This window comes from Haemaphysalis longicornis, unplaced genomic scaffold, assembly GCF_048455015.1.
Source record: "Haemaphysalis longicornis isolate Haplotype H1 unplaced genomic scaffold, Haemaphysalis longicornis Haplotype H1 scaffold_3, whole genome shotgun sequence".
NCBI classification, from domain to species: domain Eukaryota; kingdom Metazoa; phylum Arthropoda; class Arachnida; order Ixodida; family Ixodidae; genus Haemaphysalis; species Haemaphysalis longicornis.
Window position 1 is genome coordinate 121572271 of NW_027526335.1, and position 14578 is coordinate 121586848.

At 49.2% G+C, this 14578-nt stretch overlaps 1 protein-coding gene and 2 non-coding genes across 3 annotated transcripts in view; 2 read left to right on the forward strand and 1 right to left on the reverse strand.

Annotated features, from left to right (window-relative positions):
- LOC144175063 (ras association domain-containing protein 10-like) overlaps positions 1 to 14578 on the forward strand; it is a 78085-nt gene that overhangs the window by 59346 nt on the left and 4161 nt on the right. The gene's annotated exons all lie outside the window — the stretch shown is intronic.
- Positions 9565 to 9654, reverse strand: Trnay-gua (transfer RNA tyrosine (anticodon GUA)). The gene is given in 2 exon segments: positions 9565 to 9600; positions 9618 to 9654. It is a non-coding gene; the product is annotated as a tRNA-Tyr (tRNA).
- Positions 11327 to 11418, forward strand: Trnay-gua (transfer RNA tyrosine (anticodon GUA)). The gene is given in 2 exon segments: positions 11327 to 11363; positions 11383 to 11418. It is a non-coding gene; the product is annotated as a tRNA-Tyr (tRNA).

Consider the following 14578-nt stretch of genomic DNA (forward strand, 5'->3'; position numbering starts at 1 on the left):
ACCCTGTGTGTCTAGTCGTATTCTCTTGTGTCCTGGTTTTATGCGCAGTGTTCCTTTTCGTTAGCTGATTTATTTCCAAATTCTGTATCTGGTTCATTTCGAAAAAAAAAAAAAAACTCCTCATATGTTAACCGCACCCGGACATCTTGACTGAGCGTTACTTTGCCGCCGCGAAAGTTGTAGCAGATGGTCTGTGCGCCGGTTCACCACGAAGGCGATGCTTTTATAGGTACGCTTATAAAACCTCTCTGAGACTTTCAAACAATTAATTTTTTTCAACCAGTGACAAAACATGGATCTTTACTGAGTTCCTCCCAAAATTTTACGTTATCGTAACTACCACCTTGATATGCAGAATAGTTGGCACAAAGGCTCCAGTAGACTCTTAGTACAAGGAATACGCTTTACTCTCAATTTCCTTAGCTTTGACACAGCGCGTTTTATTTCATACTTCTACAATGACGCACTCTGCGTTTTTGTGGCATTCTATATAAATTTACGGTCACTTAAACCTTTCAATCCAAGCCTATGACGAAGCTAAGGCGAGCGTGCAGCATGATGGAGGCCCATGACGACACAGACGGCCTTGATGGGAACCGCATAGACCCTAGCGCCAGGTTCCTCTCTAGTGTGTATAGTAAGAAACTCTATGATAGGCCGGGCACAGTGTCGGAGCGACATATTGTTATGGTGTATCAGCTTCTGTGCGTCGTTCTGGGCAATAAACGTCGACGGCGAAAAATGCTGTGTGGTTGTCTCCGAGACTAGTGAAAGCAAGCGTGGAAGTTGCACGTTTCTGATATAGTCGTACGTGGTGTTTCCAAGAATACCTTCCCCACGCGCTTTCTTGTTTCGGTTTCATTATTTAGGCAATTAGCTTTTCTAAATAAATGCTAATTTACCTGTATAACGGGACAGATGTGTTTTTATTGAAGAGTTGTGTTAACGGCTGAAAAATGATAACTGGCGAAGACTCTGCAAATGTCCCTCAAAACAAAACTGGGAGAGGCATTAGGAACGCTCGAAGCGCCGTGCACGTATAGCCACGCAAATAAAGATTGAATTATTCCGTATACGATGACGTCGTCTGCGAGATCGTACTGCTTACACGCATGGTGTTTGAAGGAAGCTGTCACCAACCCGGCAGTCTGAATTTCATTCATTTTCCTGTAGTCATTTGAGAAATTACCCATTTTAAATTAATTTTTACCGAGCACAGTTTCAGCCGATTGATGTTCTGTATCTGAAAAAAATTCCGCTAGCTTCACCCCATTAAAAATGTAATTATTTACTTTAATACTATTACAAATCACAACGCGGTAAATTGGGTTCAGACGATATAAACCGCTATAAAGATTTTCAATAAACAAACTTGAAATTTCGTTTATTAAGCTTCTTTCACAAGGTTAGTGCCCAACCAATAAGGACGCTTGTCTAGGGACCTTCGAACGTCATCAGTCAGATGACGCTCCTTTACAACGTATTTGGATGTTACAACAGAGTTGCATAACGAATAAGGGGTCGTGTAAGCTGCCACTGGTTAGTACAAGAAAAGTATACTCGGGTACAACTTAATAACGACAACAGAAGCTGCCCCTGCGTCTGATCACCGCAGCCGGCGGTTCCCCCGCACGGCGCAGAGTGCGCTACTGCGAGTATCTAGCACGGGACACGAGTCGTACCCGTTATTTTTCGCCCTTAATCTGCTTATAAACAAATCACTGCAGTGATGACAAAAAAATAATAAAACAACGGAAGGAAAAGCGGACGATGTCAAGCATTAAGCGCAATCTCCTTACAAAACGCGCGCGTGCGTTGACGTCTGGTCCGTCGCTTTGGACTTCTCCGCTATGGCTATTCTCTCTTGACTTGTGCCCGAGTATATACAAACCCCGTGTAGGAGTGGTCTAACTCGGAAGCGGCCCGGCATGCGGTCGTTCCTCATTCCAGGCGCAGTCATTTGAGGTGCCACGACGCTTCCAAGTTTGGGCCAAGTGTCCCGAGTGTGTCCGGTGGCCTCCTTAGGCCGATCTGGAACTGACGTGCTCGGAGTGACCGATGTTCGGCGCCGTCCAGGCGGAAAAGAGGAACAAAAAGAGCGCCGCGCTGATCAGTGTACGTGACTACTCCGGCGGCGGCGGCGGCTGCAGAGAACACCGTCCACCGGTGCTTGGCCCCGTTTCATCCGCGCTGCGCGCGAACGAAGCCCGTAGCCTGAGAAGCCGTTCCCGCGCGGGCGGCCCCGAAAGGCTCCATTAGAACGAGGCATTCTTCCCCGCTCGCTCCCCCTTTGCTTTGTCTCTCTCCCTCCCCCTTCTACGTGCATGTGTTTGTGCGCGTGTATGTGTTACTTGCCGTCCATTGTCCGGCCCGTCGAGCCGCTAAAGCGCTCTTTGTTTCCAAAGTGTCTCTGAGAAGCGAGTCGCTTCACGGGTTGCCTCTCGTGTTTCTTTCTCTACTTTTTCGGTTTATTCTCTTTCGAACAGCCCCTGTCTCAGGCTGCTCTTTTGAGTTGACCGCGTGTGTGTTGTAATGCGCGCGATGCGCTGTTCCGGCAGCCAGCTAGCCCGGACAGCGGTAGCCGGAACGGGACGTTTAGGCCTAATTCGAAGGCGCTCCTGAAAGGGTGTGATTAGCGCGTTTCGAGACGCGTGACCTAAAACGCGCGCATGCGCCACCGGTGGGTGATAAACGGAGGTGGCGTCTGCCAACTGTTTGCGTTCGTGCCTGGCTACGCTTAGGCTCGGAAATGGCGCTCTCGTGTCACACGTCACTTCATATACGACGCGTCGCCTCTACGCCTGCAGCTTAAACATAGCCGTTGTGGTTGTTGTTGTTTTTGCAGAATTGAGACTAAGCTTGTAACGCATAACATACACATCCAAACTACCAGGCCTGTACGCTATTGATTTAGAACTCCTGACTTCTTGGACCACCTGGACTAGGTGGAGGGCCTGAAACGTGTGAGAGACGCGAAATCACATGCACCTGTCTATCTGCAAGAATGCCTAAAAGAAAAAGAAAAGGTGACTGCGGGGTTACTTTTCGTTTACTGGGATTGTTCAATAATTTTAATTTGGTCAAGAAACCTCGTGCAATGTGGAAGGAATACCCGTAGCCTTTCAATGGTCGCGCGGTCTAATTCAAAGTAAAAAGGAATTTTGACTTATTCGCGCTGTTTTCGTAAATTGCCTACCGGAAGTTTCGAAACATTGGGTCTGCATTGGCTAGCCCAAAGGGTCAAGCTAAACCGGAAAAAAATCAGAACCCTTCCACTCCTCTGTAGAGGGAAGCCACCGAAGCTGGCGCTCAGGGTGGATTTATGCGGGAGTTTAGCTGCGCTGGAAATTTTCTATATTTACTTATATGGACAGTGGTCTAAAGACAGTGGCCTACGTCAAAAACTAAGTAGTAAGGACACACATGATTGGTGGGAAGAGAAAATTTCGTTTTACTATAGCGCGGCTACGCCAATCACAGCGCAGGCCTTTAGAGCGCCGCACAGGTTGCTGCCGAAGAGCGCTCGGCGTCGCGCAATGTCATGGGCGGAGGGTGACGCCGCGCGTGGCGACGAGTGTACGCAATTCGGGAAAGAGGTGGCGGCCGTGAGGAAGTTGGTACTTTGGGTCTGAAACCACACTCCCTCCACATATGGCCGTGCTTCACTGAGCATCACAATGCCGGAAAACCAAGCTTACACCGACATCCTTTAAGGCGGCTTCACCTCTAAACGCGGATGCATTGATGGAAAGACGTTTTTGAAGCGAAACTTTTTATGCTTCACTGATGGCGTTCGTAGGCGCGCCAAAGCGCACGGCACGAAAGCCAACTTTCCACAACGGGATTCGCAAAACGATGTTTCATATATTTATGTTAGCCCTCTACCCTATCCCCCTATTCCTATGTACTCTTTCCTCCCTATCCCACCTCCCCCACACCAGCAGGCGTTCCGGTGTCCGCCCCTAGGCGAGACAATTTACGCCTGTTGGTGGACCTTCCTTTCTTGTTTTTTTGTGCAATAAATACATACATACTTGGATGATAGGCGAAGGCCAATCAAGCGCCTAAAAAACGCTTCCCGTTGTCGGAATGGAATCTGGGTCACTCACGTTATGAAGCCGGCGTCTATCTGACACGGTCGAAGCAGTTCAGATTTTGGACTTTGACTCAGGTTGCGTGGTTGACTCAGGTTGACTCAGCTTCACGTTTTAAACATCTTTCTTTAGAGAGGGAAGCTTTGATTTTCAAGGAAAATATAAGCCGTCTTAAATCAAAATATTGAAGCTCTAAGAGAGAGAGAGAGAGAGAGAGAGAGAGAGAGAGAGAGAGAGAGAGAGAGAGAGAGAGAGAGAGAGAGAGAGAGAGAGAGAGAAAGACATTTTTAAAATTTTTTCATACGCTGAAAACACGACGCTAAGCAAATTGCTGCCGCTCCCGCGGGAACCTGGCATCCTAGTAATATACATCGCTGTAAAACGCAGTTACATTTGAATCTCGCCTGTGCCGCTGGTATACACGCGTTTTGGAAGGATTGATTTGTTTTTTCTTCCAGTACTTAGCATGCCTCGCCTCACGCAAACTTTCACCGTACATATGTTGCCACGCATCTCCATCACCGTCGTGATCATGAAATTGTCGCCACTCACTGGGGGACGCTCCTTATTACCGCGGGGGCGCGGAGTGCATGGTAACTGTAATCACGGTCTCAGTAATCCCAGAGCCAGTTACCCCGCCCCTCGCTAGTGTGGAGAAGGAACGAAGAACTAAACGACCACGGGAGCAGCTGACCGACGGGAAAGCAGATGACACTCCACTGGTGTACGTCCCACTTGTATCGCGATCTCTCTGCCAACGGGTAGACGAGTTATTGACCTCAGATTAGGTGAGCGGAATCATAACCACTAGGAGCGGTACAAGCAGAGGAGAAGAACGTGATCAGAGCAGAAGTTGTAGTCACTCGGAAACACCCTGATTCCTTTTTCGAAGGGATCCGTATGACAAAAAAAAAGTGGTTGCGGCTTAGCTCAGTTAACTTTGGATATGCAAAGCAAAAGCTTTGCTTAGTCTGGTTGAGTCTTGGTTTCGCTTGGTGAACCTTTGATGTAGCTGTATACTGCCGACCATGGCTCAAAGCCGTTCGGTCCCGTGCAACACTCACAGAAGGAGTTCCGGCCCCCATTTCATTATCGGCGAACGCGGCGTTCGTATTTTACAGCGAACGCGGCGCAAGATGAGTCACATAGCCCGAGACGTCACAGCGGCGCATGCGTGGAAGGCAGCGCGTTTGGTCGGGTGCCGATCAGCTGAGTGGCCACTCCCGTTGCGGCCGTCTCCGATAAGTCGCAGAACGACTTACATTGGGGAGAGCGGGCCCTGCGAATCACGCGGTGTGCTTCGAGGGGTGCGTCGCCTGGGGTGTGTCTCCGGTCAAAAAGGTTAACTTCCGCATCCTCCGCGAAACCGCTGGACGAAAGTAGTAAAGCTTTGCTTTAATATTTCACCAGGTGTTCGGGGAATGGACGAACAGGAAGGGACACGCGGCCTCCCACGCAATCCACTACTCACCAACACCAGCAGCAGGTATACGACACACCACCCGACCTCCACTGCAGCAGAGCAGTCACTGCGTTGCTCTTACTCCCACTGGCGACGTATTGCGTTTACGCCTCTTGACACGCTATTTTACACTATTGGCCTTATCGCGCCCCTTGTCTTGCATGATTACCGGGACGCCATTTTCCATTTCGTCTACCATACAGAAGCAATCCTGTCTGCACTGCGCAAAGATAGGCTGCAGTCTGCTTAACGTGATCTAAAACGTGCCTAACCACTGTTATTTACGCAAGAACGGTACGGGCATTGATTAACAACATTTTCGCAGAAAAATGTCTCGGCTTAAAAAAACAGAAACATTCAGGTTGGCGGGGGCTAAATCCCAGGCCTTTACTAGTTAGAGCCGTAGGATCTACCCACGGTGTAAGAGTGGCTCTACCTCAAGGCCATGAAGATCGAACTGCCGCCCCTACGTGTAGCAAGGGGTCAATTAAATGTCCCTAGTGTTAAAAGAGAACAAGTAGATGGCGCTGGCGCTAGCCGCTTTCTCTTCTATATCATATACGAAACGGAATAGCGCAGCCGGGACTGTCAATTGTTACTAATCGTTTCTCTCCATGTACTCACGTGAGGAGTGCAGTGCGCGTCAGGCTTGCCTAGGGCAAGCGAGTGCACGGCTTCGGAGCGTGCTGGTAACATCTTCTAATGGCTGCTCGGTTGGAGATAACTTTCCATTGCGCGTGCGCAGATCTCGGATGGGGTCGGGCCGGTCGTCCTTTCGCATGGACCAGTCTAATTTGCCGATGCCACCACCCACGAGGGGAGCATGTCTTCGACAGTGACAGCCGTAAGCGGTGATAGGCCAGGTACACGCGTCGTTTGACACGGTGCAATATTACCGCGAGAGTTACGCAATCGCCCGAAGCGACCTGCGCTAATCTTCTGAATCTCACTAGCAGCAAACGAAAAGCATGCAACAAGAATGCCCTGCAGCGCTTTCGGTCGAAACTTTTGTGTGTTTGCGTAACTGTCTGCGCTGATAATGCATCGCGTCAAACGGCGCGCATCTCTCCCGTGCATGGAGGAAAGAATACTTCCGTGCCTCCGCTTACTGGAGAACAAAAGCGCCCCTCGCGGGTGTTGGCGTCTGCAAAATGAATGAGTGTCTCGTACTACAGTGTACTAAAAGATCAGGTGTGTCATGCGGGGGAAAAACCAATGGAAAGCGCGGATCCCTTTTGCCGTGAAAAAATTGTACGGAGCAGCAGACGTCCCCGAGAGAACTCCTGTTGCAGCCAGCGCCACCTATACTTTTTTTAATCAAACTAAAAAGTTGTTTGACTGGATTTATTAAACTTTATATCATAAAATAAAGAAATTGGACGATTTAGGGTGATAACTGACGAATAATTTAACGAACAGAATTTCTGAAACCAACTGGAAAGCATCGGCCGCCAGGGGCGCTGCTTACAACAGGAGTTCCTCAGCAGAAATTTTCATCACAAAAGGAACCCCCCTAATCGGGCCCGAACGACACACCTATCTCTTCTGGCACACTGTACCCATACTAAAAGACAATAAGCTCGAGGCTGTCGGAAGTCCGCGCATGCGCCCTGCCAAACTATCTCCAACCCAGAAGATATCAGCACATCAGCACATGTCGCCAGAATGTTCTGGAGCCGCGCGCTCGCTGGCCCTATACAAGCGCTACGCGCACCTTACGCAACCACCCCGGTTGGTGAGCAGCGAATCGTAACGACGGTGACGGTTTACCGTGACGTAAGTACGGACCATTGGGGATCAAATACTCTCCAAACCAACCAAAACAACTGCCGTCTTGCGTCAGCGTTTATGTAGCCAGGTTGCGGCTGTCGGTGACGGTGCATGCCTCCTGCGCTCTTTGCGCACGTGGTCTGAGACATTTTGGCTTGCCCTCCTCCTGGGGCAGCGGGCGTCTTAGTCAAGCGCGTCACGTACGTGGATTTTCTAGCTTCCTGCGAGGGCCCTGTTCTCCCCATTCAGGGAAGCTGCGAAGCACAGAGGCGGGTGACACGTGGGGTTGTTTATGAGGCCCCGTGGCGTCGTTTGGGTGTCCCCGAAGCACACTGTGGCCAGACGGCTCAGTTAGCGCTAAAAATGGTTGGTGACCTTTCGGCGAGCACGCCGTTGAGTACATGGGAGAGAGGAAACATTTCACAAGGCGAGCCACTACGCTATTGGTAGACAGCAAGCAAGAAAGCACTCCACGAATTATTTGCCGGTGCGCGCAGCTTGGATTCGATTCTTAGGCAAATCCTCTGTGTAGTCGCATTACTTGGGAACATTATTTTCAAGGCCTTGCCGACCCACGGGCAAGGCCTTGTGAATGCTTTCTTTTTTTAACAGATTACACTTGATGAATGTATACATTCTAGACTGGTATGTTCTTAGCCAATCGCCCACTTGGGTGTGTGACTTAAGTCCGTACGGGCCTGAGGCAGCTTTCAACAATGACCCTGCAGGACTATGCAGCAACTATGTGTGCTCTGTCGGTGCTGTTAATACTCAGGGTAAATTTTGCAAGACATGATGGATTACTTTCGCCCCTGTGGGGATTTTTCGTGAGCTCTTCTTGGAGATAGCGTCTAAAATTCTGAGTTGCGCGTACGTAGCATGACTGTAGCGGTGGCCGTAAGGGGTTTCCATTCTTGCATCGGAACTAGCGAGCCGGGTTTCAATGCTCAGTACCCAGTACTCAGTAGTCAGTCTTTTCATATCAGCGCTAAATGTGTACCCGCACGCACACGCACACAAACACACACACGCGCGCACACACGAACGCACACACGCGCACACCCGCACACACAAACACGCACACAAACACGCTCACACACAGGCGTACCTTTTTCTGGAAAAAGAAGGCGCCGGACATTTTGGGCCGTATTGCAAATGCTCTAATAGTGGTACCCATCTTAACGCATTCGGTGGTTGCGATATAACTCGCGAGGTGTAAATATGGTTACGTCGACCTGAACCTTTAGTAAACCTTAGAGGGGGGGGGGGGGGGGGGTGCTGAGCTGAGCCTAGGTGTCTTGCTCAGGGAAGGAGGTCACAGGGTTTGACGTGTGTTTAAACTTTCATAAACGCGTGCACGTGGTTTTAATCAATTCTTATCCCTGTGTAAGGCGCCTGATATCCCAGTCTTATAAGACTGGGATATCAGGCGCCTTACACAGGATCGGCGCAAAGAACCATCATTTGTATCCCGTTTCTGGCTTATGCATTAGTAACACCACTGGTAACCCTGCGGATGGGGCTGCAAATAGGGCAGCACAGGCCTCATGGTTCCCGCATGCTGGATTTGATAACAAAAGCTTCGAACTTATTGTCCCTCTTAAGGGTTATTAAAGGTTAATTTTGTACAGAAGTGTGATAAAGTACGCAGATTTCTTTTTATAAATTTTCCCGCTACTTTTTTGTAGTGGTTCGCCTTCCCGGATACACCGGGTACGACTTGTATTTGTAAGCATAGGAAAGTGCTACAGCGAAGCTGTTTACCTCTAGTCTGTGTACGCATGCATTCCCCTCCCCTCCACGTTTCAGAGATGAATGGAAGTGTCACTCCAGAGCTGGTAAAGGTCTGTGTACAGTAATCGTTTTATGGAGCAAAAGCACGGCGAGGACATGGCACGAGGCGTTCCATAGCGCCAGAAATGGCCATCCACAGCGGGACACCGCAGGTGAAGGAAAAACGCAGCCAAACGAGCGGACGGACAAGCAGCGGATTATTCAGCGTCATCGTCAACTCTCCCAATAGACGGCGGCAGAAACGAGCAGCTCCGAAGCCATTCTAAAGCGTTAAGGCGGATCGCAAATGTAAAGATTTCACCAAGTATATATATTTGGGCAGACTGAGGACGTCACACGAGTGGAACATTTTTTTAGTCTCACATGTTCACGTCGTGAGGGCGTTTAATCATGATGGCGGCAACCGCCCATTAAACCGCGGAACTACGGCAATAAAATAAAAACTCCGTCGAGCCGGATTCGAACCAGCGACCTATGGATGTCTGTTACCGAAGCCTCTACAGTCCACCGCTCTACCAACTGAGCTATCGACGGCGCGTGCGCTGCCTTCCAGTCTATTTAATTTAGCGCACTCAGCGGGCGCGTCTGGGACTGGAGCAACTATCTTCGACTGGTTTCCGAAGACTTAGAGCTTTGAAGAGTTGGCTTTTACTTTGAGGCAGACTTCTTAATTATGCTGAAGCATTTGGCTGAAATGTTCAAAATGCCCTTCCTGAAGCATTCTTTGCACGTCTTCGCCAGGGTAGCTGAATAAGGCAATGCAGTCCAGTGACCCAAATATTCCCGTTAAACTGAAATTCCCAATACCGGCAGATCCGGACTACAAAATACGAATTCCTATAATGTCTTAAAGGGAACGTTCCTTCGTATACATCTCTTTAAATTCTTTATATCAGAGTCCTTCTATGGTTTCCGAAAGAATGAACGTTATTTCTCAAAATTTCATGTACGCCGGTGCGTAATACTGTGCCGATTCGGGGTTACCTGGTTGAAAGCACCAGTTTGATCTGTAGCCAAGTAACCTTTACAATTTAACTAAAGAACGTTATCTGCGCAGATCACTTAGCAATGCATACAACGAAGGCGGGGTTTTCGTTCAAATAGTATGCTTGTATTTGTCATAAGCTGAATTAACCTCGTTGGCCGCATGGATCGGTCCCTCGAGTATATCGTGGTGACGCTCAACTAGGGCACTGTCTTGGAGTGTACTCATACACGCTCGTGCACACAGAGCGACCCATTTTAATGTTTGCAGACAGTTTTTCTTTTGCAAAGGGATTGTTCCGAAGAAAATTTCAAAAATGAAAATTTTAGCCCACGGATTCCTGATTTCACGGAAGCCCGAGCGCATTGTCCTTTAGTCCTGGTCGCGTGTACGTATACTCCACCGTCCCATGCAATAAACGTCGCCGTACTGAAGAGGTCACGCGTAGACCGGTACGCGCACGCAGCCAGCGGTCTGCACGCAAGCGATGGCCGACGACGCTTCCTCGTCTCCGACCCGCTTCATTGTTCTTCGCCGCCTAAAGTGTTCTTTGTTTTCGTGGAGCCCCCAGACCGCCGCCCCATAGACTACCCAGGGGTATTGTGGTTTTCTTTAGAATAAAGAGGGTCTCCCCCTCATCGTGCAGGTCTGCGGCTACTCATCGCGCTTGTTTTTGTTTACGCGCGACTCCCAGGCGGCCTTCTGGTGTTGCGTGTCCACCAGAAGCTGCGTGCCAGACTTCGGTTTGGCCCAACGGTAGTCCATTTCTAGCGGGCTGTCACAAAAAGAAGTGCAATGCCGCCACGCCGTGCGGATAACGTCCCGTTCGATGCCCCGTGAGTCACGAACGCCTGAATGGGCCGGTTTTATTGAGTAGCATACATTAGAAAGGAGCACTCTCGGGTTTTTGGGGTTCGGATCGACCCAGATTTTCTTCCTCCGCGTTCTAGGTTGGCATTTTTGTGCACTGAAAATAAAAACGAGAAACCGCTGACGACGAGTAAGATTCGACGGTTGCCAGTAACAAAGCGAGGAGCCCGCGCTCAAGAGTGGAGCGTTTTACTCCTTAGGACACGAACATAGGCGTCGAAATGAATGAAAAATTCTCCCCTGGCGAGCTTTCGCGGCCGCAAAAACCGGTCGAAGGAAGTTCGCTGCTCCAGTTTCTGACGGCGCCCGCTGCGTGAGGTAAATTAAATCGAACGAAGGCCAATTCCTGACCCGTCGATAGCTCAGTTGGTAGAGCGGTGGACTGTAGAGGGTTGCATAACGCGGACATCCATAGGTCGCTGGTTCGAATCCGGCTCGACGGACGATTTTTTTCGCCAAGTTGAACTGCTGTACTCCGGCTTTGTACGAGTAATGTTGTTCAGGAGAGCGGTATTCGTAATAGCCGTAGTGTACGTCTTTATGTAAACCCCTAAAAAAAGCTCCATCGATTCTGCCAGGGAGTTTAGCTCCACTTTTTTACTCACAGTGTTAATGCGGAGCCTGCACATCGCAGGTATACGTAGTGATCTGCTGTGTCGCTGTGAATACAGGTATGAAATTTACATGTACCAACAGCTCTTTAAAAACTTACGCAGTTTAACGAAAAGCCGTTCGGGTGTGCCATGCATCTAGGGCAGAGGAAATCGCCTTCTGCCGGTGAAAAGTTGTCACCGTCCGTTTTGAATGTGGCTTAAAGCTGTGGAACATTAAAAAAAAACGCCGGGGTATATAGGCTGAAATGATATTGTGGGATGAACACGCTTCAACAAAGTTTATTAGGTGTCGGCTTTTCTCAAAGCGAACACGGCCACCAAAATTCCTCTTCCGGGGCTCAGAGCATTCGAGGAAAAATAATTAGATGGCGCACAGAGCCTGCAGAAACTGAAGTCTGGGGCCCCAGCAGACGGGAAACTAGTCGAACAACTCAGCTCTTCGGGTGTGGGCTGCGAACACTAAAGTTTAAAGAAATTGGCCGCGTATCCGCTCACATGGATGCAAATGTCGTCGAAAGAGGACAGTCTTCTGCCCTGCCCCGTAAATGCCTCTCTCTCCCATCCACATCTCACGCTCTTACCCTCCCGCGTCGCTCTTCCCATGATAAACACAGTGGATGTGGGTTTAAATCAATTCAATTTTACCGCGTTCCACTGCTCCGGCGCCCTCTACTGGAACCTTTCGCTACTGTTGGACTTGGAATGCCTCCACGAGGTATCGGCTCGGGCGCAATCTCTTTTTGTATTGTTGGGTCAAAATATTGTTCTCAACACGCATATTTAATTTGCTATCGCAAATATCAAGCGTACATTTATTTTAAAATAAAAGAACGCTGCTTAGAATGAGGTATGGCTTGATGGTTCGCTTCAAATATGGTGTTGGTTTTTTTCTACTCAGCAATTTTGACAGCTATGAAGTATGGTACCAGGGGCGGTATTCTCGAGTTTTGTCCCTTTTGCGTTCCTTTAAAAATTGTCCCTTTTGGCGAGCCCTGATTGGCTAAAGGTGAACAACCAGAAGTGACGTAACGCAAGCGCGGCAAACCTACTGCCAACGCCCACTGCTTAACCGGAAGTACGTCATGATGAAAGGGACTCAAAAGGGACAGTTACGAGAATACCGTCCCAGATCTGTTGGTTTGGAAATGTTTTGCCTATGTGTATAAACTTCTCGTTTCAGAATTCTTTTATGTTTTGGCCGGGCGGTTGAATTGAGGGACAGACAGACAGACAGCAGACAGACAGACAGACAGACAGACAGACAGACAGACAGACAGACAGACAGACAGACAGATAGACATACAGACAGACAAACAGACAGACATGTAGACAGACAGACGGACAGACATGTAGACAGACAGACGGACAGACAGACAGACAGACATGTAGACAGACAGACAAACAGCAGACAGACAGACATGTAGACAGACAGACAGACAGACAGACAGACAGACAGACAGACAGACAGGCAGACAGACAGACAGACAGACAGACAGACAGACAGACAGACAGATCAAAATGTTCGGGTCTGAGTAGCCCAAGGAAACTACCGGCTTTAATAAAGTCATTCTGGGATCGGCTGTTGGTTCAAGTGTAGAAGGAAATAAAGAAAATAGGGATCCCCCAAGAATTACTGCCAGTGTGTTTATGCCATGCATGTGTTCAGCATTTGCAAGCAGCAATAGTTAGACATTGCGGTTATGTTCTGTAGCATTGTAGTATAATTTACGTCTAGCTGGGCGCAATGAGTCGGGCTTGGTATTAAATGAGAAAACTGTATTAGCGTTTATGAGGTTGCATGTTTCTTCGAAACCCGGATTTCGTTTTCGGTTTATGTCTGAATCATAGGCATTTGATTAGGTTGGGGGCCTTGAATCTCTGTTTCAGCCACGCGCAGCGCGAGGCTGAGAAAATAGGCGGCGAAAAAGTTGATGTTGCGCATGCCCGGAAGTCGCGAGCCGGGGAGTTTTACATGAGCCCGGACTCGTACGCCAGGAAGTGGAAACCGCAGTGTGGGAGAAATGTCGGAGGAGGGCTCTAAGAAAGGGCGACGCCGCGCGCGCGAAGAAACGGCGATGGCCAACGAGCGGAACGAGCTTCGGAGTATGCTGTCCAGGGGTCTGGTCAAGCGATGGCAGGCGCGGCCGCAAGTCTCTAGAGGCGCACAAAACATTAGATAAAAAACAATCAGTTGCGTGGAGACTACTATGGACTGGGATATACCCCAACTTCCTACTGTACAGTCAGTATTATCCAGAACTGCACAGCGACAAATGTAAACACTGCACAGGAAGGGCTGACCTGAAACACATGCTATGGGCCTGCCCTGCAATCACCACCACAGAAAAAGCAAGAGGAATGATAACTACACCGGAGCAGCGGGAGACGATACTGCTCAGCTCGGACGCCGAGGCTCAGTCTTGGGCTGTCCGAAAGGCCGAGGCAGACGCCAAGGAGCAGGGGCTCCTGGCCGATAGCTGAAAAGGGGGTGGGGGGGGGGGGGTGGAAGAGACTTCCAGCCTACCCCAACCCTGACCCAATCCTGGGCAAACAATAAAGTTATTTCTCTGTCTCTCAACGAAGAGTCCAACCGCAGATCAAGAAAGGTCCAACTAGGCTTTCGCCTTCACATTAAAGAAAAAAAAAAGAAAAAAAAAAAACAAAAACAAAAGGGGTTTTTCTTCACACGACCAAATCAACTTCAAACATCCACATTTCCAACCCCTGCCCTCCTATCACTCTACTACCCCGAGTTGCACTCTAACCGATGCCCTCTTTGCCATAAATACGCAGACCTACCACATGTGATTTGGTTTATGAAATAAAAAAAAATACTGTTGTGCTCCTTCTACATGATTGATGCGTGTATTGTCTTATCCAGAATCGTCCCTCTTTCGTGATTTTTGAGTAACCGTTTTGACGCAGTGGAATCCCGGTTTCACGCGGGCGCCGTGTGTCCAGACATCTTAGATGTTTTCGGTCGACCAAG